Source organism: Sciurus vulgaris (assembly GCF_902686455.1).
Source record: "Sciurus vulgaris genome assembly, chromosome: 14".
NCBI classification, from domain to species: Eukaryota; Metazoa; Chordata; class Mammalia; order Rodentia; family Sciuridae; genus Sciurus; species Sciurus vulgaris.
In genome coordinates this window covers 10,091,133-10,117,285 of record NC_136475.1, presented here as the reverse complement: position 1 = coordinate 10,117,285, position 26,153 = coordinate 10,091,133, and the positions used below count along the sequence as shown (strand labels likewise).

Sequence of the window (26,153 nt, the reverse complement as noted above, 5' to 3'; positions counted from 1 at the left end):
CCCTGACTCCAACCCTCCTCCCCAGCCTGTGCATGACACGATGACGACTGTCCCTCTCAGCAAGCCACAGCAGCCCTCAGCTATAAACAGTCCAGGGTGGAGTCTCAAAGCCTCAGGAGTATTTCAGAGAAAACGAATAGAAAGCAACAGCCTGTTCCCTTCCTGAATGCCGCCATCTGCAGGCCCTCTGGGCTGTCTCCTTTGCACCCGTTCTTCTTTGGCCTTCTGCCAGGGCTGGGTTCACTTGGTGGAGAACGTGCCAAAAGCGGGCTGAGACGACCGGTGCAGGAAGATGGTCATGGGCGCACACAGAGTGAGCCATGGCCAGAAGCAAAGCCGCTCAGTGTTCCTCGGCCATGGGCAGTGCACACAGCAGGCCCCTGGGGCCTCAAGTCTAAAGTCTGCCGGGTCTTCACTCCCCCTCAGAGGCTCAGAGCTCTGATCTGTCCTAAAACCCACACAGGGACTTGTGAGCATTCTCACAGGCACACACCTGTGACCTCTCTGTGGGTGCTGATCATACCCTGCTTTCTGGCTCTCCCCAAGGCCAGCTCAGTAATGGCGGTTTCCCTTGTGTCAAAACACCACCTGCTCTGGGAGTGAATGAGAATGGGCAGGTGTGCCCAGGAGCTCCTTCGCCTCCCAGTCCTGCAGGCGGGCCTCATAGGAGTCCTGCATCCATGACACTGCCATGTGACACTTGGACACACTCCACCTGTGATAAACCACCATGCCATCTTGGAGACTGAGATGACCATCCCTCGTGACTCTACAGGATGTGCTTACAACGCCCTTGTCAAGGTCACTCCCTTCCCTCTCAGTCCATTGGCTAGAGCAGCTGATGAGCTGGGAGGCAGAGCCACCACCAGTCTGTCAGGCACCGCACAGCTGGAAGGCTGTGTCCCTGGTCCTGGCTGTCAGAGAGGTCCCTCCACAACCACATAAACACCCACACAGCTTGACTCAAAACCGGGGTCAAAGACAGGCTTGCCAAGCCTCATTCAGATTGCGAGGCGTTAGTTTAAAAGGTCTGTGTGCAACCAGAACCCAGGGTTTAAAGATGTGTACTTTAAAAATAATACCTAACCATTAACTGCCCTCAACTATCCAAGCAAAAAGACACAGGTCATTTCATAACTGAAATAAATGGGGAGTAGCTTCCCAAGGTCATTGAAGCCCATGCTCTCCTCCTAGCTGGAGCCCAGGCCCTGGAGCAAGCAGGGGCAGGTGATCAGTTACAGTTTTCTTTGAAGAGTTAATAAAAATACTGATGCCAGGCTGGGGATATAGTTCAGTGGCAGAGTGCTTGCCTAGCATGCATGAGGCCCTCGGTTCAATCTCCAGCACCGCAAACAAACACAAAAAACTATTAAACACACTGATGCCAAGTACAGGCTAGAAAGAACCCAAAATCATCCAGGGGAGCACTGGCTGAGGCATCTACAGCACAGCCTGGCAGTGGGATGGCATGCAGCTGGACACAAAACCCATGCTCCAATGCTATACAGTCAGGGGAGAGGGTGAGGTGCTACGGGGGGGCAGCGTGACACCCCAGCGTGAGTGCAGTTAATGCACGCACACACACTTCTGTTGCCACATGCAGAGTAGCCTGGCAAGCACCTGGCACTGGCATCTCCAGGGAGAGGATCTGGGTGGCTGGGGGTTGGGTGGGAGACAGAGTTTACCATATATTCTGATATACCTCACAATGTTTAAGTCATAAAAATATCTGCTTATAGAAATAAAATAGAATGTTATACAATCTGTCAAATCAAATAAATAAGGCAGGTTTCAAAAACCCTCACCAAGCGACATTAGAGGATTTCAAGGCCCCTTTCTGGGGCAGTACCAGGTCCACGGTTGAGATAACCGGAGAGAGTCACACCTGTTGCTGGCAGTAACTGCCATCACCCTGTCACTGAGCATCCCCTGCTCTCTGTCCTTCCCTTTCTGTTCTCCAACGAGGTTCCTTCCACTGTTTCCTCCCCATGCTCCATCACCTCATGAGATGTCACAGTGAAGCCCATGCTCCAAGTCACACAGTCCTGGGATCTTAGAGACGGAGGGTGGTTTAGGCATCACAAGGCGATCCCTGCCCCCATGATCCCTCACCCCCAGAGCACCTCTCAAGCCAGAGGCAACAGCTTCACTGTTTTATGTCTACAATGTGCCCACAGCAGAGACCCCGTAGGTCACAGAAACAGGGAAATCTTGGAGAGGACAGAGCCGCTGAAGCTGCCGGGAGAGCCCCAGAGGCGGCAGCAGGAAGTTGGGAGGCCCGGGGCTCTTCCTCACAGGTGGCACAGCAGTTCGCAGGCAGCTCCGGGCAGTGAGACTACAGTCCCCAGAGCAGGGTTTCATTGCTAGCATGTCACGGCTTCGCCTCTGACACTGCAGACACAGGGCACCCTGCCCTATGATTTGACGCTGTGTCCACCCTGTATCAGGACCCACTGCCATGCAGGGCCCAGCAGGCTGCAGCATCACACCCATAGGAGTAATCCTAAGCAGAGACAAGGAATCCAAATCTTGGCCCACAAACCCCCAAGACTGATGGGTAGCACAATCCAAGAAAGAATCTCTTCAGACCATGAAAATCACTCTGGAATGGCCCTGGTCACGTAAAATAATAAGGATGTAAGCAACACAGGATCAGAAGTTTAAAGGCCTGAAGACCCTCCAGTGTGTCAAGAATGAAGTCCCAAACATTGTAGAGGGCCCAAGGAGCCTCAAGCCCCTGGGTGACCTGGGCCTGCCTTCTGGAGCCTCTTTCCTGAGGTATCACCCATCGTCTCCCCACCTCTCTTGGAACCCCAGCTTAAGCCACCTCATCCTTCCTAAGGTCTCGTAATGCTCCCCAAAAACCCAGGAGAGGAGGAGGAGGCCGCCTTTCCTGGTGGCCCTACCCTTACAGGCTTCCTCTGATCTTCGGTGCTGGTGAATACTTATATAAGTACATGTATGGAAAGGGGGAGGTCCTTATCTGAGTTGCTTATATTTAAAAAGCAGAAACAAAAACAAGATCTCCAGAACCTAAGGGGTGGCACTTTCTGACCCAGAGGAGGAGAAGCAGCCCCAGGTTCCAGCCAGCTGGACAAGGGCTCATGTGCCAAGGACATAAAAGGTCGTTGCTGAGAACAGGCTTCTGCCTGTGACAGGCACATTGAAACAAGGTGACAGTTCTGGTTTTAGCGTGAGAACTCATAGTGGCAACAGCTGTGCCACTGGCTCTGGTCTCAGCTCTCTCCCTTCAGGTAGGTGGAATACCAGCTTGACTTCCGACAGCACATTCTCTTCCCAGAGAAGCCAAAGCCCTTCTTGCTTCTTATCACAATGACAGACGGGTTTTGTTCACTCATTGACTCAACAAACACTGATTATACACCTATTTTATGCCAGGCACTGCAGGACACTCTGGACATACAAGAAAATTGAGCTATTGTCCCAGCCCTGAAGGACAATTAAGTCTCATGACACCCAGATCCACAACATTCACAGGGCCTGTGGGTGAACTCTAACAAGCTTCACACTATGAATGCCACTGAGGGATGCCATGCCCAGTAACGCAGAATCCCACACTGGAAGTGACCTGTCCAGGTCCTTCAGGAGTTGGTGTTCAGGAGGAAGAGGTGGTTAAGAGGCCTCCCACTCAGCACTCTGGTAACCAGATGCCAGGGGGGCTCTGGGAGGTTAGTTTGCTTTTATGTTGCTCAGCCTGTTTGGCTGCCCATCCTACTAACAATAGTTCCCGAATCCCACCAGGGGAACTGAGCCACCCACCCTTCCTCAGGCCACTCAGCAGGAGACTCAGCCAGGCACTGGAGTGCTGATTTTGCCAACAGCAGGGAGTACTGGGTAGAGGCAGCACCTGACCAAGTCCACTCAGTGTGACTCCTTCTCCTGGGCCAGTCCTGACCTGAGCCACACAGCTTTTCTCCCCAAGAAGCATAGTTCTCAAAGGACAGATCTCTGCCTGAGCGCTCTGGGATCCTGACCTAGTACCATATGTATCAATCACACTTGTGGCAAATGTGACAAAAGTCATAAAAAACCAACAACTTCACTGGGCACAGTGGCGCATGCCTGTAATCCCAGTCGCTCGGGAGGCTGAGGCAGGAGGACTGCGAGTTCAAAGTCAGCTTCAGCAAAAAGTGAGGCGCTAAGCAGCTCAGTGAGACCCTGTCTCTAAATAAGATGCAAAATAGGGCTGCGGATGTGGCTCAGTGGTCAAGTGCCCCTGAGTTCAATCCCCGGTACTCCCCCCAAAAAATCAATAATTTCAGAGTCTCCAGGCCTTGGTGGTCACCACCTTGAACACAGTGGCGTCCCAAGTGCCTACAATGAACATCTCTGACAAGCATGACCAGGACCAGTGACCACACAAAGTATCCTAAGAGCTGCCTCCATGGTGGGTCAAGCTTTTGAGAAATTCCACCTCATCTGCACTTCTGTCCCTGCTGCACTCCAGAAGGGAGGTTTCCCCTTTAAGAGCCTGAGAGGAAACATGGAAATCAGATCCAATGCCCTCTTAGCCTTGGCCTCGCTTTCTGCACATATGCTGCATGCTTAGGTATCCCAATAGCCTTTGCTTCCTCTGGAAAAAATGTACAGCATCCATTCACCAGGGTCAGATGCCACCCAGAGCACCATTGGAAGGTAAGGCGAGTCCCAAGCAGCACAAGCCAGCGCACCCATGAAGGACCAGAGAAGGGGTTTCCAAGAAGTGGGAAGCTCTTCAAGTGAAATATCTCACTCTCAAAGATGAAAAGAAAGAAGTGTCCTCACTGAGAAAGAACAGGCTAGCAAAACAGTCTGGAAGACAGTAACTAACGCAGACACGTGCATGGCAAGGATTCATGAGGGGACACCAAGAAAGGTGTGTTCACTTGTTGAGTAGCCACTGCCAGTGTGGAGAAAGTAAGAAAGGCCTATTTGATGATTTGAGTCTTTAAAAATTAAAATTGAGGTGAAAAAACTCAAAGGCTGGAATAAACAGTCATTACAGATTAGCAAAATTCTGTCACTAGCTTTGGAAACACAGTCAGAAGTTTCCTATCTTAAAGCATGAATTCAGGGAGTGACTACCAGTATTCTTGAAAACACACACACCTGTCTCCACAACGCCAGGAAGTCTGAGTCTGCCTGGAAGTAAAGCGGGGCTCTCTCCAGGGGTCTGACTTCCCAGAGTGCTGGCCGTTGGGGGTGAGTGTGCAAGGGCGTGTCGTATGTGTGTATGGGTCAGATGACAGCAACAGTTGGCCTGGACAAATGCTTACTCTCAGTGCTTGCAGGCACAAGGAAGCCCAAACTTCTCCCAGTCCATGCCTGGTCCAGTGTCTCACATCCCTCCACAGGGGGGACTATCTTTTGACTTTAGAACCTGCTAGCATTTATATAATTCTTAAAAGGCAAATGGGCCCAAAAGAACACATTCAGTTTTGCAGATATTTAGAATAAACTGGGTGTTAGACCCCTTCCACCTGACAGAGTGGGCAATGGGGTCACTCTCCTAAACAGAAACTTGGGACAAGGTCGGGGCAGAGCAGAATGAAGGTCCAGACAGACCAAGGTGCTATCCTTGGATCAACTGAGGAGCTGGCCCTCTGCACACTCAGGGAAGGGGACTGTCAGTGGGGTTCACAGTGAGGAGAGAGGAGTCAGCCGTCCTGCCCTGAAGGTCACAAAGAGCAGCTGTCTACCTGTGGGCCCCTCTACTCTAGGCCCCTGCTAGCTCAGTGCATCTCATCCGAGCCAAATCCTCCCAACCTCCGCTTCCCTCTGGACACACCTTTGGGTACCAAGTGGATTCTTGGTAGAAAGCACCTCTGTTCTCAGAGCCTGGGCACTGGCCATGAGAATTTATGTTAAAATTCTCCCATTTCTATTCTTTAAAGGAGGAAATCAAGACACAAAGGAGGCAAATAACCTCTTTCAGGCTCAAAGGCGGAGGCACAGGCAGAATTGAGAATGCAGTTTCTGGTAGGTTGCCCTACCCCACTGAAAGCACAGGGAATTGACCTGACAGTCTCCCAACCTAGTATAAAGGTTCATCTTCCAAAAAACAGGACAACTGGCAGAAAAGAGCGAGCTTGCTGTCTCTGATGCCCCTCTCTTCCCCTCCCGCTTCAGCTCTTGCCAAGGAGCTCTCAGAAAGCCTGCCTTCCTGGAGCCTGGCGTTTGGAATGCAGTTTGGAGGTGTGGTTTGGTTTTGTTTTTGTTTTGCAGTGCTAGGGATGGAACCCATGGTCTCAGGCATGCTATACAGTGCTCCACCACTGAGCTGCCTCCAGCCCTCCCCTGGTGTTTAGAAGGCCTACGTGCTGACCATTCCTAAAGCCATCATCCTGGAGATGAGGCCCTGGGCCACGACCTGGGGATGGTACAGCCTAAGCTCTGACTGTCCACCTCCAGACCTCAGCAAAGGAAGGACAAATAAATGCCCATCTTGACTATGCCTCTTTTCTCCAGGTTTTTTTTTGTTGTTGTTGTTGTTGTATGTAGTCATATCTAATCCCAACAATTCTACCATCTCCCACTTAGATCCAATGGCACAGAATGTCAGCATCCTATAGTGCAGGGTGGGAACTGGGAATTAGGAGGCATGCTATTTTAGATTTTAGCCTGGTAACAGTTCCACATTTCCAAAAAGAGGCCTTAAAATAAAACATTTTCAAATTTACCCTGGGCTGTAAGCTACGGTGGGTATGTGCTCATAAGACCTTTTATTTAGTTGCAGTTACTTTATGAAAGAGTTTCTCTGTAATATAACCAACAATTCTAATTCTGCAACAGTTAACCAATCCTATTTCTGGCCTGCCTGAGTGGTAAGTGCAAAAAATTTTCATATACCAAATCCTTGTTTTCTGTCCCAAACTTTTTGGTTTGTTTTGTTTTGAGATTGGGTCTCCCTGGGTTGCCCAGGTGGTCTCAAGTGATCCTCTCACCTGAGCCTCTTGAGTAGCTGGGACTATAGGTATGTGCTACCAGCACCCCAAATATGTAATAGCCTGACTTGCAAATTCAGTGAAGACAAATCTAGGTTATGAGGTAAAAATAGCCCCTGCTTTTATTCCTTATAGTTATTCCACTAAATTAGGTTCACAGTCTAAGCCACAGGCTGCTAGTTGCCATGATAAACACCAGTCTGATCTTTAACAGTTTACAAAACAGCCAACCTGTAGGCATGCAACACAAGTCAAATTGTGGAATGCCCAGTTCCAAGGAATGACCCAGCGACTACTTCCCTGGAATTTGATTATATCTCATCTAATCCTGTTGGAAATGAGTCGCTACACCTTGTAGCCCTCTTTGCTATGAAGGGGGCTACTGTGCTGGCCTCTTTAATAAGAACAAACCTACATCAGACAGGGGAGCCCAAGGCCCTGACAGCATCAGTGCTGGGGTGCATACAGGGACATGGCCCCACAGTCAAATCCCAATGCAAAAGGCCAATGACACCCCACATGAGAAACGGACTGAGGTAAACTTTAAAACCTAGATGCTTCTCGCTAACCAACTTGGTACCAGAACCATTTCCAGGGGCCTGCTGCCACTGAGGAATCCTCTGTCTTTGAGCCAGGTCGTCTACCCCCACAAAAAGCCTTCACTACTTCACAACCCCCCACTGACTTTCCTTCTGTCTTTGACCAAAGAGGCTAATATCTAGCTTGGTAAACATATTTGACTAACTAGACTAATTAAAGAATGATTAAATAATTAAGTTGGCACAAAACATCCAACCACCCAGTGGAGTCATTCAAAATGCAACACATCTGAAGGCACCAATGAGGACAATCTCAAAATATCTGCAATCCCAAGTAAGAGGCTCCTGCTCCTGTAGGCTCTGCAGTGCTTCAGAAGAAAGTCACGTGACTGAAGAATGTGAAGGCTTTTAGCCAGGTCAGCATCCCTGAAATGTGTTCAGAGCCTCTGAGGGACTCTTGCTGAAGAGAAAGCATTTATATGGCAATGTCCAACTGGAGCCCTTTTTTCCTCTCTTGATCAGTTTATCCTCTGACAACTTTACAACCATTATTCCTTTTGCAACAAGCCAGTAATGGCTAATGGGAAAAAAAAAAAAAAAAATAGATCATCAAAATACCAATGAGATTCTTCACAAAAATGGAAAAAAAAATTCTAAAATTTGTATGGAACTGAAAAGACCCCCAAATAGCCAAAATAATCCTTCCTGAGCAAAAATAACAAGGTTAAAGTCATCACAATATCTGACTTCAAAATATACTAAAAGTCATCACAATATCTGACTTCAAAATATACTACAAAGCTATAGGTCCAAAAGGCATGGTACTGGCACAAAAACAGATACTCAGACCAATGAAACAGAAGAGAGAACCAACACATTTACAGCCAACTGATTTTCTACAAAAGGTTGGCAAGAACATACTAGAGAAAGGAAAGCCTCTTCAAAAACTGGTGCTGGGAAATCTGGATATCCACACAGAGGGGAAAGATGCTAGACCCTCATCTCTCACCATATAAGAAGATCAACTCAAAATAGATCAGAGACTTCCAAGTAAAACCCCAAATTATGAAATTACTTAAGGAAAACTCAGGGCAAATGCTCAGCACATTAATCTCAGCAAAAAAATTTGGGGATATGATCTCAAAAGCGGAGGCAGTAAAAGTAAAAACTGACAAAATTGACAAACTAAAAAGCCTGAGCACAGCAAAGGAAAAAAAATCAACCTATAGAATACAAGAAAATATCTGCAAATTGTTTACTGGACAAGGATTAACACCCGCAATATATAAGGAACTCAAATAACATAACAGCAAAAAAACAAATAATCTGACTTAAAAATTGGCACATGATCTGAACAGACATTTCTCAAAAGAGGATGTGTAAATGACTGAGCATTTGAAAAAATACCCAACACCACTAATCACCAGGAAATGCAAATCAAAACCACAATGAGATATCACCTACCCTAATCAGATGGTTATTATCAAAAAGACCCCCCCCCCAAAAAAAAAAAAAAAATGCCTTGTGGTTCCAGCACTCAGGAGGCTGAGAAGGGAGGATCAAATGAGCCTGAGAGTTCAAGAATAGCAAAGGCAACCTGGCCACCACCTGCCTCAAAAAATAAAATTAAATTTTAAAAAATGCTAGCAAGGGTGCAGAGAAAGGAAAACTCTCAGACAATACTGATGAGAATGTACACTAGTACAGCCATTATGGAGAACTGGAAGAAGGTTCCTCAGTAAACTAGAAATTGAACTACAATACAATCCTGCAACCCCACTACTGGTACACATTCAGAGGAACTGAAGTCAGTGCATCTAGGAAACATCTGCACTTGCGTGTTTACTGCAGCACTCTTCAGAAGAGAAGATATGAAATCAACCTACATGTCCATCAACGGATGAATGGATAAAGAGAAAGCAACATGCACACACCAATGAAATAATATTCAGAATGAAATTTTATCATCTGAAGCAACTTAGAACTGGAGGACATTATATTAAAATAAGTCAGGCATAGAAAGATAAACAATGCACGTTCTTGCTTATATACAGAAGCAAAAAAGTTGACTTCAAAGAGTCAGAGAGAATAGAATAGTGATTCTCAGAGGCTGCGAAGTATGGGGGGTAAGGAGCACAAAAAGAGCATGGTTAACAGGTACAGGGGAGCAATCGAATAGGATGAGTCATTTCTAATGCTTCACAGTGAAATAGGATAAGTTTGTTGGCAATTAATTAAATATTTCAAAGCAGCAAATAGATTCTGAATGTTCCAAACACAAACATGATAAATGGCTGAGGTGACAGACGTACCAATTACTCTGACCTAATCATAACACACTGCACATGCTTTGAAATGTCACACAATTACTATGTCTCCATTACAAAGAAAATTTAAGAAGGAAATAAAACAGGTCAAAAGTAGGGGGGAAAGCAGGTCAGAGAGAAGTAAGTGGAGACATTAGGAAGGGATGTCAATCGGCCAGCAAGGAGAAATTGTCCAGACTGAAGCAGAGGACAAGTGTGACTAAATCATCGGGGGACAGCACACTGGAGTGAGGGGGTCTACATCAGTCCACAGGAAAATGACAGGGGTCTGGACTGCAACATTATATGGGTAGGATACTTGAAGACTGATTCCAATGGGCCTCAAAGGAGGGATGCGGGGTGGGGAGCAGGCTGAGGGAGCTCTGCCTGCTCTACCTGAACCCGGGAGAGCTTGGTCTGCATGATTACAGGCAGCTCCCACCTCCACTGGTCCTCCAGCATCTCTGACACCAAGTAGTTTCTCCTACCCTGGGAAGCAACTGCTGAATCACTGCAGCGGGGCAAGAAAGTGAAAGGAGAAAGAAGCAAAATTTCCAAGTCAAGAGACTGCGGAAGCAGTACTTCCCTAACCAGGCCCTGGGTGTGGCAGCCCAGTTCCAGCTAGATCCTCAGCCAGTCTCAGGCTTCCATTTGCCATCGCCATTAGAGAGGACGCAGAAGGGGTAGAAATGGAGGGATCCACCTTCCCTGCAAAAGGAGAAAAGACAACAGTAGATTCATCACAACTTCACCAAGTCACTGGCAAGCTGGGAAGAAAACCTGAATGAGATGACTAGCCGTTCCCTCCCAGCTAAGGTGGGCACAGTCTACAGCAGGGTGCTTCCCCCAATCTCAATCCTTGGCCCACCTTCCTCTCCTCTTCCCAACCATGGTAGTAACAACGTTTTGAAGATTCTTGGGTATCTGGACACCTCTTGAACCTAACCCCCTCCTGACTGGGCTCCACCAAGCATTCCAGTTCATTGCTATTTGATTATCACCCAGTCATGTAATGTGATCATTTCATGTGACATCTGCATATGTAGAACATGGTCAAAGCAATGAACAAGAAATGAGCAGTACTCAACATTCCTTCACACACAATCCCAAGTTTTTACACATTAAAAAAAAAAGTGCCAGTAGAAGCCAGCTGTGTCAGTGACACAGAAAGTTGATCCAGGTTCCTCCCAACACCACCCACATTCTGTGCTAGCTGCCCCTGTCTCTCAGCACCTCCTTCTGCAAGGCTTATTTCCCCTAGAGGTGCCCTGAGCAGCAGTCAGAGATACAAGTACTCTAGCCCTTTGAGCAGTTTAAAATTGGGCACTGCCTGGCAGACGGAGTAAGCAAGACTGCGGAACTGAGTGGAAGGACATAAGCTCCCACCCGCACATGTCCCTTCCGCTGCTGGCCTCCACACCTCACCAGGGAGTGAGGCCCTTTCCTTTCCCCATTTCACAGATGAGAGCTGACGAGGGCTCACATTGAGCACCTTTTTTTTCTTCCATAATCCACTTGCCCCTTCCCCTAAAACCAAACAGACACGCCAAAGACACTTCTGCCTATGCTTTGTGATAGGAACCAGACTGATGCCTGCATTCAATGATGTGTCTCCTGTCCAACCTGAGCCAGTCAAGGTGACTTGGGAACTGTTCTGTCATTGCTGAGGCACAAAGGAACCCGGGGGAATCACGAACAGTCATGGTTTCACTGGGGCCAGCCTCAAACAATGAAGATCTCTTGACCTTTCACCTGCCACCCAGTCACATAAAGGTCTCACAGTTAAACTCCAACCCTTTGACAAACCAACATGCTACCTGCCATTGTCTCTGCTGTTTCTCAAAGTAGCCATGCTAATGACCCCCAACATCATCAGAAGGGTCTGGCTCAGGTAGCCAAATACCACAGACAATACCGGAAGGTCTATAACTTGCTGACTGTCATCTCCATGGCACCAGGTCCCTGTCTTGGCCCACTCTGCTAAAAGGCCCCTCTCATCTCAGGTCTATGGTTTCTCTTTCCCTGGTGGGTCAAAGACACCCAGGTTCTCATGAAAGCCACAGGCCCTGTCCCCAGGAAGTGACATTACAGACGTCCAGTGTAGCCCCTTTCACTGCACTTGGCCCTAAGGTTTGACACATCTTTATCAAAACCCTACGAAACTGTCACATTAGGAAAATACCCAAAATATACTCCATCCAAATAACTGTTTTACAAAAAATATAGTGCTTACCCTTCCTGCAGAAAACTGTACTTGGATATTTGCTATTTTGTTTCCCAAACAAAACCCTTTTAAATGCTAGTCATACCCTCAAATTGATTTTTTTCCACTGCTCTTTGAAAAACACTGTTGTGGACCCTTCTCCTGACTCCTCCTCCAGTGTGCCTCGTCCTCATCATTAGTGCTAAATAGAGACAGCTCAGTGCGAGACTGCTCCTCAACATGGCCTTTATGTACTGAGATGAACCTTTAAGCCTTACGAAGTCGAGAAGATCTGGGAATACCTCAATCCACTAGTTTCAGGAAAAATGTGGGACAGTGAGCCATCTTGATCTCCCAATTTCACCATGGTGGTGGCTACTTTATTTCACCCGAACATAAAGTAGGGAAAAAAGAGCACAAAGCAGGTCACACTACGCAAAGCCAGAGGCACCATCGAAAATAGTCACCTGGGCTGTCTCCAGGCAACTCCCTATATTTCTCAAGTTGCTGTTAACTGGCCTATTCTCTATTTTTTGCAAATGAGCAAGGAGGAAGAAGGCACAGAAACCATACACATACGAACATACTCTGTGAATGTCTTGGGAAAGTGAGTCAGAAGACTCAGCTTAGATCCTTGGGCCAGCCTGGAGGAAGCCATGCATGCTGGACAGGCACAGAAGCCAGGGCGTGGTGTATCCATCCTGCTTCCTTTGAGTCCCACTGAGAGAGGGTAAACCACACACAGAAAAGCCACAGAGGCTGCAGACACAGGAGTCAGTAAACAGCTGGGTAGATGAGCTGGGGCATGGGTCCTTAAACACTTTCCAGGAGGCTCAGTTTACCCTAAGAGCTAACCACTCAACATCCACTCTTCCTTCTTCCTATTCTGGCTTCAGGAAACACCAACCCCATTTCCAGCTGTAGAGTCAGGATAGTCTTGATTAAAAAAAGGGTGCAGTTCCCAAACTTTGACCCTGCATCAGAATCTGTTGACCCTGCAAAATTTCTGGGTGTCATCCTTTGGCCTCTGATTCAGAAGGTTGGGTCTGGGACACTGCATTCTAACAAGTTCTCAGATGTCCCTGATTCTGCTGATCTGGGGACCACACTTGGAGGAATACCAGCCTAACCAATTAACATGCAGCACTCTCAAAGCCTCATGTCACTGGTCCAGGAAAAGCACAGGATCCTCTGCTCCCAGGAACCAGAGGGAAGAACTGGTGTACCGGGGGCAGGGGTTGGCTGGGTGACCACATTGGTTTGTCTCCTTCCCTGCTCCTGCTGGAAGGAACCAAGAAACAGTCCCACTGACCTTAACAACTATTCTGTAATCATTAGGAGACTAGCCCTACAGTGAACCAGCAGTGATGGCTGGCAAGAGAAGACTCTGGGTTGTTGATGAAACTGTTAATCTGCTAATACAGTAGGATTCCAGGGGTCAGACAGCTTCCATCACAGCGGTCCGTGTCAGTTGCAGGAAGGCTTTGGGGAGCGATGGGGAGCGGGAAGGAGCAAGGAATTTTCAGACGATCTCAGAGTATTACCTCATAAACTGCAACAAGAGGGGCCCTGACCTGAGGTCAGGAGAATCACAGTACAAGGGAAAGGATTCTGGGAAGGTCCCTGTGCCAAGAGTAGTGAATGTTTTCTTCCTCCAGAGTCCCCAACTCTCCTCCTTGAGGTCAGAGGACACCCTTCTGTTTTCCTGACCCTATTCCAGAAAGTGGATACCTCATTTTTCTTGTAAGATGATAGTAGGAGTCCCTGAAATCACCCACAACACATATTTGCCTTCTTGCTTCTGAGGCCCTCACCAGGTAGATCTCCTGGAACAGACTCCATATTAAAAGGCCTGCATCTCACACCTGCCTCAGTTAGGGCAATGGGCAAACAGCTGAGAGCGGGGAGGCAGCTGGGCTGACTGGTGGACACAGGGCTGCAGCCATGATAGGGCATGAGGAAGGTGTGTGCAGACCAGAAAGAGGAGACGAGGGTGCAGTTCCCAGGTCCCCTGGCTTCCCAATCCCCAAACAAGTTATTACTAAAGGAACAGTTAAGAAATTGAACCTACAAAGAAAAGGCTGATTTAATCCTAAATTCAATGCTGACCCAATTGCTCTAGACCTGAACGCATCATAAAGGCTCAGTTTCTGCAGTTATCAGTGCCAAGCACCACTCCAAGTACATGAACATGTATTAACTCATTTCATATTACAACATGACTGCTGCCACTACCCACCCAATTTCTGCAGGTGAGAAAATGGGCACAGAAAGATTTAACTTCTTGCCTAAAGTCACACAGATACCTGAAGGAAGTTCACCTTAGGAGTTCATGGCAGTTCTAGGAATAGAATCAATATTTCCGAAAGATGTTTTCTCACTACCCAGGTCTGAGTAAAAAAGTTCCTGGTTCTTAAAGCAAAGTACTAAAAATAGAAATTGTTGATTTTGGAAAGTACAGAAAATTAATTTGCCTCCTTCCACTGATAAAGTAAAGCATTTATTTTAAAATACCGTGAAGGAAGTTACATGATTTAATAAAAACAGTGCTAGATCCAGACACTGGGCACTTGAACCCCAGACCAGCCTCTTTCAACTAACCTTAGGTGTGTGCCCTAGCCACACCTCACCTGGGCTTCCCTATCAACCCCACAGCTTGCCACTTGACAGGACCTGGGGGCACTTAACCTGGACCTGGCATTCAGGGGCTGTTCGGAAAAGGATAGATCTCGTCTCCTTTAGGTTAAAAAATGTATCATACTTAAAGGAGCCTTTTAAGGTTGCCAAGAATAAGGCCAATATTACAGCAGCTTCAACAATCCAATAAGAACAACCTAGTAAGAAAAAAATAGGCAAAGGATGTGAACAGGTAATTCACAGACGCTAAAATATAAATCAGTATGAAAAGTTCAATATTTTTGGCAATTTGGAAAATAAAATTAAAATAATAATGTCTTCTTTACCCATTAGACTGGCAAAATTAACAGGATGTAATTCTCTTCTCTTCAAATTCCTCTAGCTCAGTGAAAGGAAAAGAGTTTCACTCACTAATGGAATAAGTACAAACTGATAAGTTTCTTAGGGGAAATCTGGCAGAAATGTCAATTTAAAATTACTCTTTGTCCCAGAAATTCTACTTCTCGGGATCTAGGAGACTGAAATATTTGTGAGTATTAACACTGATAAGGTTCAATGATTCCTCACTGACTTTACAGCAGAAACTTGGAAATAATCTTAAATGTCCAGTAATAAGAGATGGTTAAATAAATTATATACACACATCCTCTACAATGTATCCCCATTCCCCACAATACAAAAAGAAGGGCAAACTTACCATGTCAGTGTACACAGATCTCAGGGACAGAGCATTACATTTGAAAAGCAAATCACAGAAAAATTTGTGTAATGTGACTACACTTACTTACAATGAAAGTGTCTGTCTACTGAAATGGTTCAGAAGCAAGGGCACTTCAGCAGCAATGAGCCCACCTAACGCCCACATCTTGGTTTTTACCACCACTCCCTATCAAAAGGAACCAAGGCTCTTTGGAGAAATGGCTGATTCCAGCCAGGACTAGGGCAAGGAAAACACAAGCTAAAGTCTTGATTTTGTGCCAGAAAAAGAAATCCTCAAAGAACGAAGGGGACATGTCAAAAGGACATATAATCTAGCTGAAAGGGCTCCCCCTGGCCAAATCTGAGACAATTAGAGCAACAAATGAATAATGGGAGTAACAGACTATAATCCATTCAATAAAGCGATAATCTCAAATCCAGAGGTATAAATCGAAAACTAAATAAGGGAGAAAGAAAAGTTCTAGTCAGTACAATTCCAATTAATAAACATAGAAGGAAATATGGGATTAGAAAATCACCATCTGTCAACAACCATAATAACTGATTCAGACAAGAAGTATCAATGACTTCTAAAACTAGTGGGTAAAACTATGAGTAACAGTATACTACTCCATCTCAAATTCTTTCCCTATGAGATACATATTAATTACAAAGAGAAAAATGGAAACTTTTCAATGAGGTAGACACCATCTGAATCAAATGATCAAAGTTTACAAGGCCAGTAAATGGGATCACAGAGCATTATCTTGAAGGGACAGGTTAACAAGACAGGCGCATCAAGCCTGCAGTACTCCTGCCAGAAGTGTATAACCTGAATATAATCATGAGAAAACCACAGGAAACTCAATTTGAGGGGCAGTCTCCAAATATTTCAATGACATGAAATACAGACTCACATGAAATACAGACTCAGGAACTTCCCCAGACTAAAGGAGACTACAGAAACAAAACAAGTTAATGCAACAAATGAGCTAGGATTTTCTTTTGGGGAACATTTGGGGGGGCAACTGGCAAGATCTGAATAAGACCTATATGTTAAATAATCACATTGTATAAATGTGATTTTTAATAATTTTACTGCTGTTATGTAAGAGAATGTCCTCGTTTTCAGGAAATACACGGTAATGTATTTAGCAGTAAGAGGGCACCAGGTCTGCAAGTTACTATCAAAGTTTGTAAAAGAGTAATCCATGAATATGAGAGAAAGACAAAGGACGTGCAGTAAAATGCCAACATTAGGAGAATCTGGATGAAGGGTACCTAAGAACCCTCAAGATTATTCTGCAACTTTTCAATGAGTCTGCAAACATCAAAATTCGAAAAATAATTTAAGAAAGTAAAGTGTACTATATGTATAGAAATACAGGTAAATTCTTGGGGAACAGGTTTATAGTGACATCTTCCTTAAAAGCACACACACAAAAAAAAAAAAAATCAGAAAAAATGAAGTAAGCTTTCACAGGGGTTAATATTGATCTTCCAAAAATATGCTCTGCTTATAGAGCTTCTGCTGGAGGACAATGGGAAATAAAAAAACTGTTTTTAAGGATCTCTCAAGACCAGCTCATTAATCATGTCCTACAAAAGAAGCACTAACATAATCAAGCTTTCTTCACTGCAGATCTGTACTATTTTTCCCCCTCTGAAAGTCAAAGCTTTCCTGATACCATGAGTAGCTGAAGATGCTGTTGGCACTTTTCTGGAATATGTAAGGTAAAAAGAAGTTTTTCATTAAAAAGCAAAAGCCAAATAAAGTAAAATGATAGAAAGTCTACCCTGCCTTACTGAATTCTTGAGATGCTAAGCCAAGGGGTGGAAATGGGGGTTAGCTGGTCCCACAGAGTCTTTTCAGTCTACTCTGAGAAGGCTTCCAGGCTAAAAGGACTCGATAGGTCCATAGTTCTCTTATACATCCCAATTCTCTGGTGCCCTGCTTACAAAAAGCTCATGGGTATTTTTTATTTCATTGTTTCCTTAAAGCGACTTTTTTAAAAACTCTAATTTACCTTTAGAAACAAGGTAGCCAGTTTCTAAAACAACAGGGTAAACTATAAACTATGATGTCTGCCCTGCACTCTGAGTCTACTTGGGGACAGTTTAATCTGAGCAGATAAATACCCCAAGATGGAAGATGCCAAACGAAAAGGAACTAGATAGGTAAAGTAGCAAGATAAGTACAACAAACTCCAACACAAAGTTCAGCAGAAATACTGCCCTCCTTTCTCTTTGAACCTGTCCAGCATCCATTCCTCTAAGCCCTGTCTTTGAGCCAAACCCTCCCTGTAACTTTGGCATGTTGCTACAGAACGTGTTTACAAGACACTACAGGGAGCAAGGCCTTGGGAGGCTCTTCACATGCAACACCACCCTGGGGATGGCATCACGGTCTCCTGACACCAACACTCTAACAGAACCACCACACTGACCTCATGTGGGTACCACCATTCACCCATCTTTAAGGAAACCAACGAATTAAATCTTCCAGGTGGAAACATGTCAGAAAACAAAAACAAAAAACCAAAGGACTTAGCCGAGATGGAAAGACAAAATTCCTGTAAAAGGCTGTTTGCAATCAAAGAAAAATTAGGCTTACTTCTAGGACAATCTACAGCTAGCTATTCTATGTGCACTGACCAATAGCAAAAGAATCTAGGTTTCAAAACAAACTCAGCAAGAGATTCTGTTTTCACCTTTTAGAGATGAGAACGCTAAGATACAGGGTGAGCTAGTGGCAGAACCAGAATTCACCCCCAAGTCACCTGCTCTGTCCCCAGCCCCCACTGGTGTCCCCGCAGTCCACACAATCCACTGTGAACAGGGAATGAATCGAGCAGAATTTCACTGGAACATCCTAACTGCCACAGCACCCTCCATTCCCTTGGTTTAGAAGCCCTAATGGGCAGGTGACAAATCACATTCTACTCTTCGCTAGCCTCCCAACACAAAACACATTCAGAGGCAAAGCAAAAGACAAGATGATGAGCTTTACAACTGCCTATACTTCCTTCTTACCCAGAGGACTGTTCACGAGCTGTCAACTGGGGCAGGAGGAACCCATCATTATGTAATGTCAGAGGGCAGGCAACCAGGGGCAGGGGAAGCGGAGCCTATCAATGCTCCCGTCCTTTGCCCACAAAGATATAAATTTACCTTTGACAATATGAGTGCCTCACTCTTCTATGGCCTACACATTCACGATTGGTTTTTCAAATGACAGCCACAAATTCCTGCAAATCTCTCAGGCCTCATTAACTCACTAGCAAAGCCGGAAAGGCATAAAAATATGAAAAGCAAAGGTTCGAGAAATGTCGGGGACGACCAGCCTGCAGAAAAGGGAAGAAGAGTTGCAAGGATGGAGACCCAATTTCCCACACTGAGATGCATGTTTATTTTTACCCCGTAATGTTTACACCCGAAACACAGCGGAGGCCTTCAGCGTGGGAGTCACTGGATCCCGCCCCAAGACGCACCAGGCAGGCGCCGCGACACCGGCACAGGGCGCCGCATCCCGCATCCCGGAGCTCCCCGCCGCCCCCGGAGCGGGGCGCCGAGCCTCCTCCGGAGCCAGGGTCGCCCCGGCTCGGATTGTTCTCAGAAGACGCCACCGCCGGCGAACCGCTAGGCTGTGCGATTTCCATGACAACCGCGGGCGCCGTCCCGCCCGCCCTGAAGGTACCGGGACTCGACCCCGCACCCGCAGCCCAGCCCCAGTCCCCGCGGACGCCGCGTCACCCCGGGTCCCGCCCGCCTCACCTACCTGGCACGCCCCGGCCCGCGGCGCCCGCCGCCCAGCTGTGCCCCGTCCTCCGTCTGCCGGGCCGCGCGCCCGGGCCCCGCTGCAGCAGCAGCGGCGCCGCCGGAGTGAAGTCGCGGGTTTCGTGCCCCACCTCAGTTGCGTGTCCCCCCGCCGCGGCCCGCGGCGCCCGTCCTGGCCGCGAACCTCCTGCCAGCGCGCAACCCAAGCCCGCCGCCGGCGCCGGCGCCACCGTAGCTCCAGACGCCGCGCGCGGCCCCGCCCCGGCCCCGCCCCGGCCTCGGCCCCGCCCCCCGGCCGCGCATGCGCACCGCGAGCCCCAGTCGGCCGGAGCCCCGCCCCCGGCTGCTCCAGGCTTCCCTGGAGATCTCACCTTGGACTGTGCCCTGGTCGCCGCGGGGTGTTCTTCAACTTCCGGACCCCCAGATGGCATTTTCACCCTCAGCGACACTGAGGCCTCTGAGGCCTGACACGTCGCCAAGGAGAAGGTTCCTTAGAGGAGCCGCGACCCGGTGACACCACGCTCGAGCGATTTGCCCGCAGGATTAGCGCGCTCCCGAGGTGCAGATGTGGTCGCACCCTCAGGGCCGGTTAGCAACGTGAACGCTCCAACCAGAAACGTGCAAAAAAATAAAAATCACAGTTCTTGGGAAATACAGATTTGCAAAAAGAAGAGGTTGCTGACCTTTGAGCGTATGTCCTTCCAGACCTGTCTGGCAGATGTGCATAAATGTGCATTTATAGACCCCTAACTCTTGTCAGTTACTTAACACTTCTGCCCCGAAATTTTGTTTTTCCATAGGAAAACAAAATAGAGTCGTTGAAAGTTTTGGAAGAAATGTTTCACTTTGCTACGACTTTAAATCTTAACATTTCTGTCCGAGCAAGGTAAATACTGGACTGAACATAAATAGTTAATTTATCTTTGAGTCTTTACATTCTTGTTTTTGTTTTCTATCCCTGATTACCTGAGTCATTACATTTATTAAAAAAAAATCTTTTTCTTTAAAAATTGTTACATGAAAAACTATTTTGTAAATTTTTTTAGTTGTCGATGGACCTTTTTTTTAATTATTTATTTTTTATGTAGTGCATGAAATCAAACCCAGTGCCTCACACATGCTAGGCAAGCACTCTACCACTGAACCCACTACCCCAGCCCCAAATGGAAACTATTTTAATTCAATAAACCAGAATAATTATCAGTCAGAGTTCACATCGCAGGTATAAAAACAAGTAAGCATTTACAATTTGCTTTAAAAAAGGAAAGCTATTACTCTGTTAGAAATTAAACAAGAATTCTCTGAACTCATTAGATTTAGGACTGATCCTCCCAATGCCACCAAAACCCAAATGCAGATAATACTCTGGAACAAAAATAAATAAATATAAAACTAGTTTTGAATTTTCTTCTTCAATGTTTTATTTCACTCTGAAAAATAACCCACTAACAAATGCTTACCTTTTGTTATTCCAATAAACAGAAGAAATACTGACAGAAACCTTGACCCCAGTGCAAAATTAAAGCCAAGAATCTAAAGAGTTGGTAGAAATAAATTTTTTTTTTATATTTTATTTTCTAAAATTAGCGTGACCAATATACCTGGTTTTCCTGGGCCAGTTCCAGTTTGCATTTTTTTTCCCAGTAAAATTATTACTAGGACTCCTTTTCACTCTCAAAAATATTCCAGTGGAGGCAATATATGGCCAAGCATTGTCTCACACATGAGCTTTTGGGGGACACCCAATATCTAAACCATAACATGGTTTCCACTAATTCTTTGAATGTATTTGTAATAACTGAGTTCTTTATAATCCACCTAAGAGTTTTCAATTCAGAACCCTTAAAGAGAAGAAAGAACCTAATTTAAATTCATACTTAAAAATAAAAATCAGTCTAATGTCAACATCCATTCCCTTAGAACAGTAACAAACTGAATGAAAATCAATCTTCCAATATTTGTCACTTGATTGTTGTGTAATTCCAGATAACCTTAACAGATCAGTTGTGTTTCCAGTGTGACAATTCCATTGCAGGGTGAAAATTATCAAGGGAAAGGAGCCAAGTGCGTTAGTAAGTGCATTAACAAGATGGAAGAAGGCACGCTAACAGTGTGCTGGTGACACAGTGTCCCAGTCCTTCAGAAATTCTCAGCATGGGTCCCCAACCAGTCCTCAGAATTCCCTCAGAAGTTCCTGGAAATGCAAAGTCCCAGACCCCACCCCAGAGCTGCTGAATCAGAATCTCTGAAAGTGGAGCAATCTGTATTTTAACAATACTTCCAAGGAGATTCTGATGAGCATACTGACCATATGTACACACACACACACACACACACACACGCACACACACAATGGCAAACTGATTTAGGTAATCTATGCACAATAATTGAGAGCTAGTTAAGCAGCATTACCTTCAGGACTAGAACCATCTTACAAGAGAGTTTCTCTTCAGCCATGAAACATGATATTACATATGGTGTCATTAGACTTTGAGCAAGCAATATAATATGCAAAGGCTAAGGAAAAGCTGTAAGTTGCCTGCCTGACAATTGAAGGCATGCACACAGAACCCCCCTTAAACACAGGAAGAGGAAATTCTTGATTCCAGCATTTGAGGAAATATTTGCCTAGTCATTCTGAACCATTGATCTAACTGAGTAAAGACTACAAATGACTGCAGTGACATATCCGTGGGTACAAATGACAAGGAAAATGTACTTCACAGAATTAGCTCAAGGGAGTCAGTAAACAAGCAAAAAGTAACAAGAACAAACAGTAACAACACACCCTGGGGAAAAGAAGAATAAATATATGATTTGCAGTTACCCCAGTGTAATATTTTAAATGTTTAAAAAAAATAAGGCATAAGGCATATCTACACACAGGAAAGAACACAGGCTACATGGTAGTTGATAGACCATTCCTGAGAAAGCACAAATGTTAGACTTACTAGACAAAGACTTTAACTTAGTTATTACAAATACATTTAAAGAATTAGTGGAAACCATGTTATGGTTTAGATATTGGTTGTCCCCCAAAAGCTCATGTGTGAGACAGTGCAAGAAAATTTCAAGGTGAAATTATTGGGCTATGATAATCTTAACCTAATCAGTGCATTAATCTTCTAGTAGGGATTAACTAGGTGGTAGCTGTGGGCACTAGGGATTAACTAGGTGGGTAGGGTGTGGCTAGAAGAGGGGGGTCCCTGAGGGTGTACCTTTGGGGTTTATATTTTGTCCTTGTTGAGCAGAGCATCTTCTCTCTCTCTCTCTCTCTCTCTCTCTCTCTCTCTCTCTCTCTCTCTCTTTCCTGAGCATGTCCTGAGCTGCTTTCCTCCTCCACACTCTTCCACCATGATAGTCTGCCTCACTTTCAGGCCCCAGGAATGGAATCAGCCATGTACAGACTAAGACCTCAGAAGCCATGAGCCCCCAAATAAACTTTTCCTCCTCTAAAATTGTTCTTGTCAGGTCTTTTGGTCACAGCAGTGAAAAAGCTGACTAAAACATCATGATATATAGTATATATTAGTATGCTACTTCTTTTACCACAAAAGAAGACAGTACTAGACAAATAGAGGAACAAAAAGGATATGAGATACGTAGAAAATAAATAACAAAATGACAGACATAAACCCTACCTTATCACAAGCTCTATTAAATATAAGGGCATTTACTATTGCAATCAAAAGCAGAGATTGACAAAATGTCAATCTTAAAAAAATGGATTCATCTACATGCAGAGATAAACTTTAAATCCAAAAGAACAAATAGGTTTGAGGTAAAATTATGAAACCATATAAACCATAACCAATCAAGTGCTGAGTGTTATGCTAATATCAGACAAAACAGAATCTTTTAAAAAATTGCTATTGACAAAGAAGAATAATTTATAATAATATCAATAATAATTGATCAGGAAAACAATAATTATAATATTTGTATCCAAACTAAGTCCCAAAAATACATGTAGAAAATCTGATAGAACTGAAATGAGAAGTAGAAAATGTAATATTAATAACTGAAGATTTCAATATTCCACTTTAAATAATGGATAAAATAACAAGGCAGAAGATCAACAAGGAAAGTTTTCTAAAACTTGAACAATGCTTTAAACCAACTGGACTTAACAGACCTGTGGAATATCCCCAGAACAGAAGCATAATAGGCATAATGCTCAATTGCATGTGAAATATTATGCAAGAGAGACTATGGTAGCCCCTTAGAAAGCCTAAGTAATTAAAAAGAATTGAAGGCTTACAAAATGTGTTTTCTGACCACAATGGAATAAAATTAAAAAATCAACAACAGAAGGACATTTACAATTAAGTGGAAATTAAACAACACATTCCTCCAAAGTCCAAAGATTCCAAGAAGAACTCAGAAGGAAAATGAAAACATATCTTGAGAAAAAATTAACAGGAAGCTGTACTGCTAGCGTCTCTCCCAGTGCCTGGTGTCTTGCACGCGGCACCCAATGATACAGTTTTATTGAACTTGGTGGTTCTCTAATCTGGCTACGTATTAGATTCCCTTGGAGAACTTTTAAAACTTAAGATTTCCCTGTGTATACCCAAGATTGATTTAGCATCTCTGAAGGTGGGGGACCAACTTTTGAAATTGTATAAAGGTTTCCTAGATGGTTTTTCTGTGCAGCCAAGGTTGTGATTTAATTTATCTACCTGTTCTTGTTGATAAATCCTGGCAGAAAACCCAAATTCGCCTTCACTGAAACTGAATTGATTTCAATTTGGCAAAGATTTTTGAGTATCTAGTCTATGCTGACCATTGTGTAGACAGACCCCTTGCTACTCAAAGTGTGTTCTGTGAACCAACAGCAAGATCTTCACCTGTGAGACATGTAGAATGTCAGTTCCCACCCCAGACCTACCGAGACTGTTTACACGTGACAGGAATTCCATGTGATCCCCTAGTACATCAAGGCTTGAGAAACAGTGTGATAATCACACAAATGTCAATGGCTTGCTCACTGTAAATTTTGTTTCTTATTCACTCGGTTGCACTTTCTTTTCAAAGGGCCTCACATTCCTGATCTGAACCATAACCACAGCCATTTTTAAAGATGGCTCCTCTTTCTGATATTGCCAGTTGACTTGGTAAAGACTGGGCGAGCTACGGGGATTCTGTGGTCTTGTATGCTGGACCTCCAGAACAGATCCAGCTGCCAGAAACCACACTGGTGTTGGTGCCTTTCTGTTAGGTCATGAAGGCAGCCTTACTCCCCTTGTGCTTCTGGGATCAAGGAACAATGGGGCATTTTTAAGGGCTGGGCCACTGAGAGTCACAGTTTTCCCACAAATGTAATATCTTTTTTTATTCCAATTAACTTCACACATACTTAAAGTCTAATTCTTTGTGAGACTCTTTTCAGTTCTGCTGTCTGCAATCTGTAGCAAGAGATACAGTTTAGGCCTCAATCCAATACATGTGAATGTGTATATAACAAACACAATTTCCATGGAATAATACTTCTCAGAGCGGTGCCAATGCAGTCTGTTATTTTCTATTATATTCCCTTACAGCTTGTCATTTGATTGATTTCATGACTCAAGAATGGATTACAGCCCACAATTAAAAAAAAAATTAAAAACCTTTTATAGAAACATAGTAATTTTGCAAGGAAAAAGGAAAGCCACCAGCACTTTCTGCTTGGACTAATGAACCTCACCCAACTCCATGTAGCATAATTGAGCATGGTGGTTAAATATGTGATTTCCACCTGACTCAAAGCTCTGTACTCTGACAAGTGAAATGCATATAATGAAAACCCCTCCATCCTTCTCCATCTCTATCTGTCTCCCATCCGAGCTCACCCTTGGTGGTCCCACAGGCCGCAACAACCAACAGGCCTCTGGATCCCAGGAGTTACTGTGCAGTGATGGGCAGAGTGTGCCCTTGGATCCTGAGGCCAACGACAGTGCCTCAGGAACAATGCAACTCAGGAGGCAGGTTTGGAAATGACGTTCATAAAAATACAGCATTTACTTACTGGCAGAGGAAGTATAGTGTTTCCTTCCATATTAAAGGCAGATGTTTCAGATAGCTTTATTGAAATATAACTGATATCCAAAAACTATACCTTAAATGTATACAATTTGATGAGTTTGCACTTAGGCATACACCTGTAATACCATCACCCTAGTCAAGGTAATAAATCTTGAAAAGATTCCTGGTGACCCTTTAAAAAAAAGAACTTTTAATAGTATCAATGGGTGGGGGGAGACAAAAGCAGATATTATGAAAAGTTACGAACATCGAATAAGGTTTTGTTCTCACACATGTCAAAGTCCAAGAGCAAGGGCTCAGAAATCCAAGCTCCTCAATGCCAGGCCTGCGAAATCGCCAAAAACAAGAAGAGAATACAACAGGCCACCTATGCCACCTCTACTCAGGCATCACTGACCAGGGCTGGTCATCCAATCAGCCTGGCTGCAAGGGTGGTTGAGAGGTAGAGGGCCCAAGGTGGGTGAGACAGGGGTGCACCATCACCACCTAAAAGCCAGCCCACCCACCCAGAGGGACAAACACCTAGCAATGCATTTATTATCAGTCATTGAATTGCGAATCCTACAATGCCATGGCCGTTCTTACTTTGGCACCTTGACTTAATTACTGGAAACAATGTGCTCAAAGGACCAAACCAGGCCTTGCAGCCAGTCCTGAAAGCTAAGGTTTGCACAGAGAAGAGATCATCCCTCCCACTGTACCTTGGTCTTTTTCTTTTTTTCTTTTTGATACCAGGATTGAACCCAGGGGTGCTTACCACTGAGGTGCACCCTGGCCCATTTTATTTTTTATTTTGAAACAGGGTCTTGCTAAGCTGCTTAGGGACTTGCTAAGTTGTTGAGACTGGCCTCAAACTTGCAATCCTCCTGCCTCAGCTTCCCGAGTCACTGTGGTAGTACAGGCGTGCACTACCACACCCAGCCAGATCTGTCTTTGAATCATATGCCCTACGCAAGGAGAAGCCCTAGGTAGAAATGTGTGCTCAGCTCAGCCCAATCCTTCCCTTCTATGGGAAGTCATA

The 26,153-nt window shown here is 45.0% G+C and overlaps 1 protein-coding gene across 12 annotated transcripts in view; it reads right to left on the bottom strand.

The window, feature by feature from the left end:
• INPP4A (inositol polyphosphate-4-phosphatase type I A) overlaps nucleotides 1–19,346 on the bottom strand; it is a 132,155-nt gene extending 112,809 nt beyond the window's left edge. For 6 of the 12 annotated variants that reach the window (XM_079111320.1, XM_079111314.1, XM_079111324.1 and 3 more), the window contains exon 1: nucleotides 19,107–19,346. The gene's annotated coding sequence lies outside the window, so the exon portion shown is untranslated. The remainder of the gene's footprint in view (nucleotides 1–19,106) is intronic. The other 6 variants (XM_079111316.1, XM_079111326.1, XM_079111317.1 and 3 more) reach the window with 2 other exon arrangements.
• Between the last annotated feature and the right edge of the window lie 6,807 nt (nucleotides 19,347–26,153).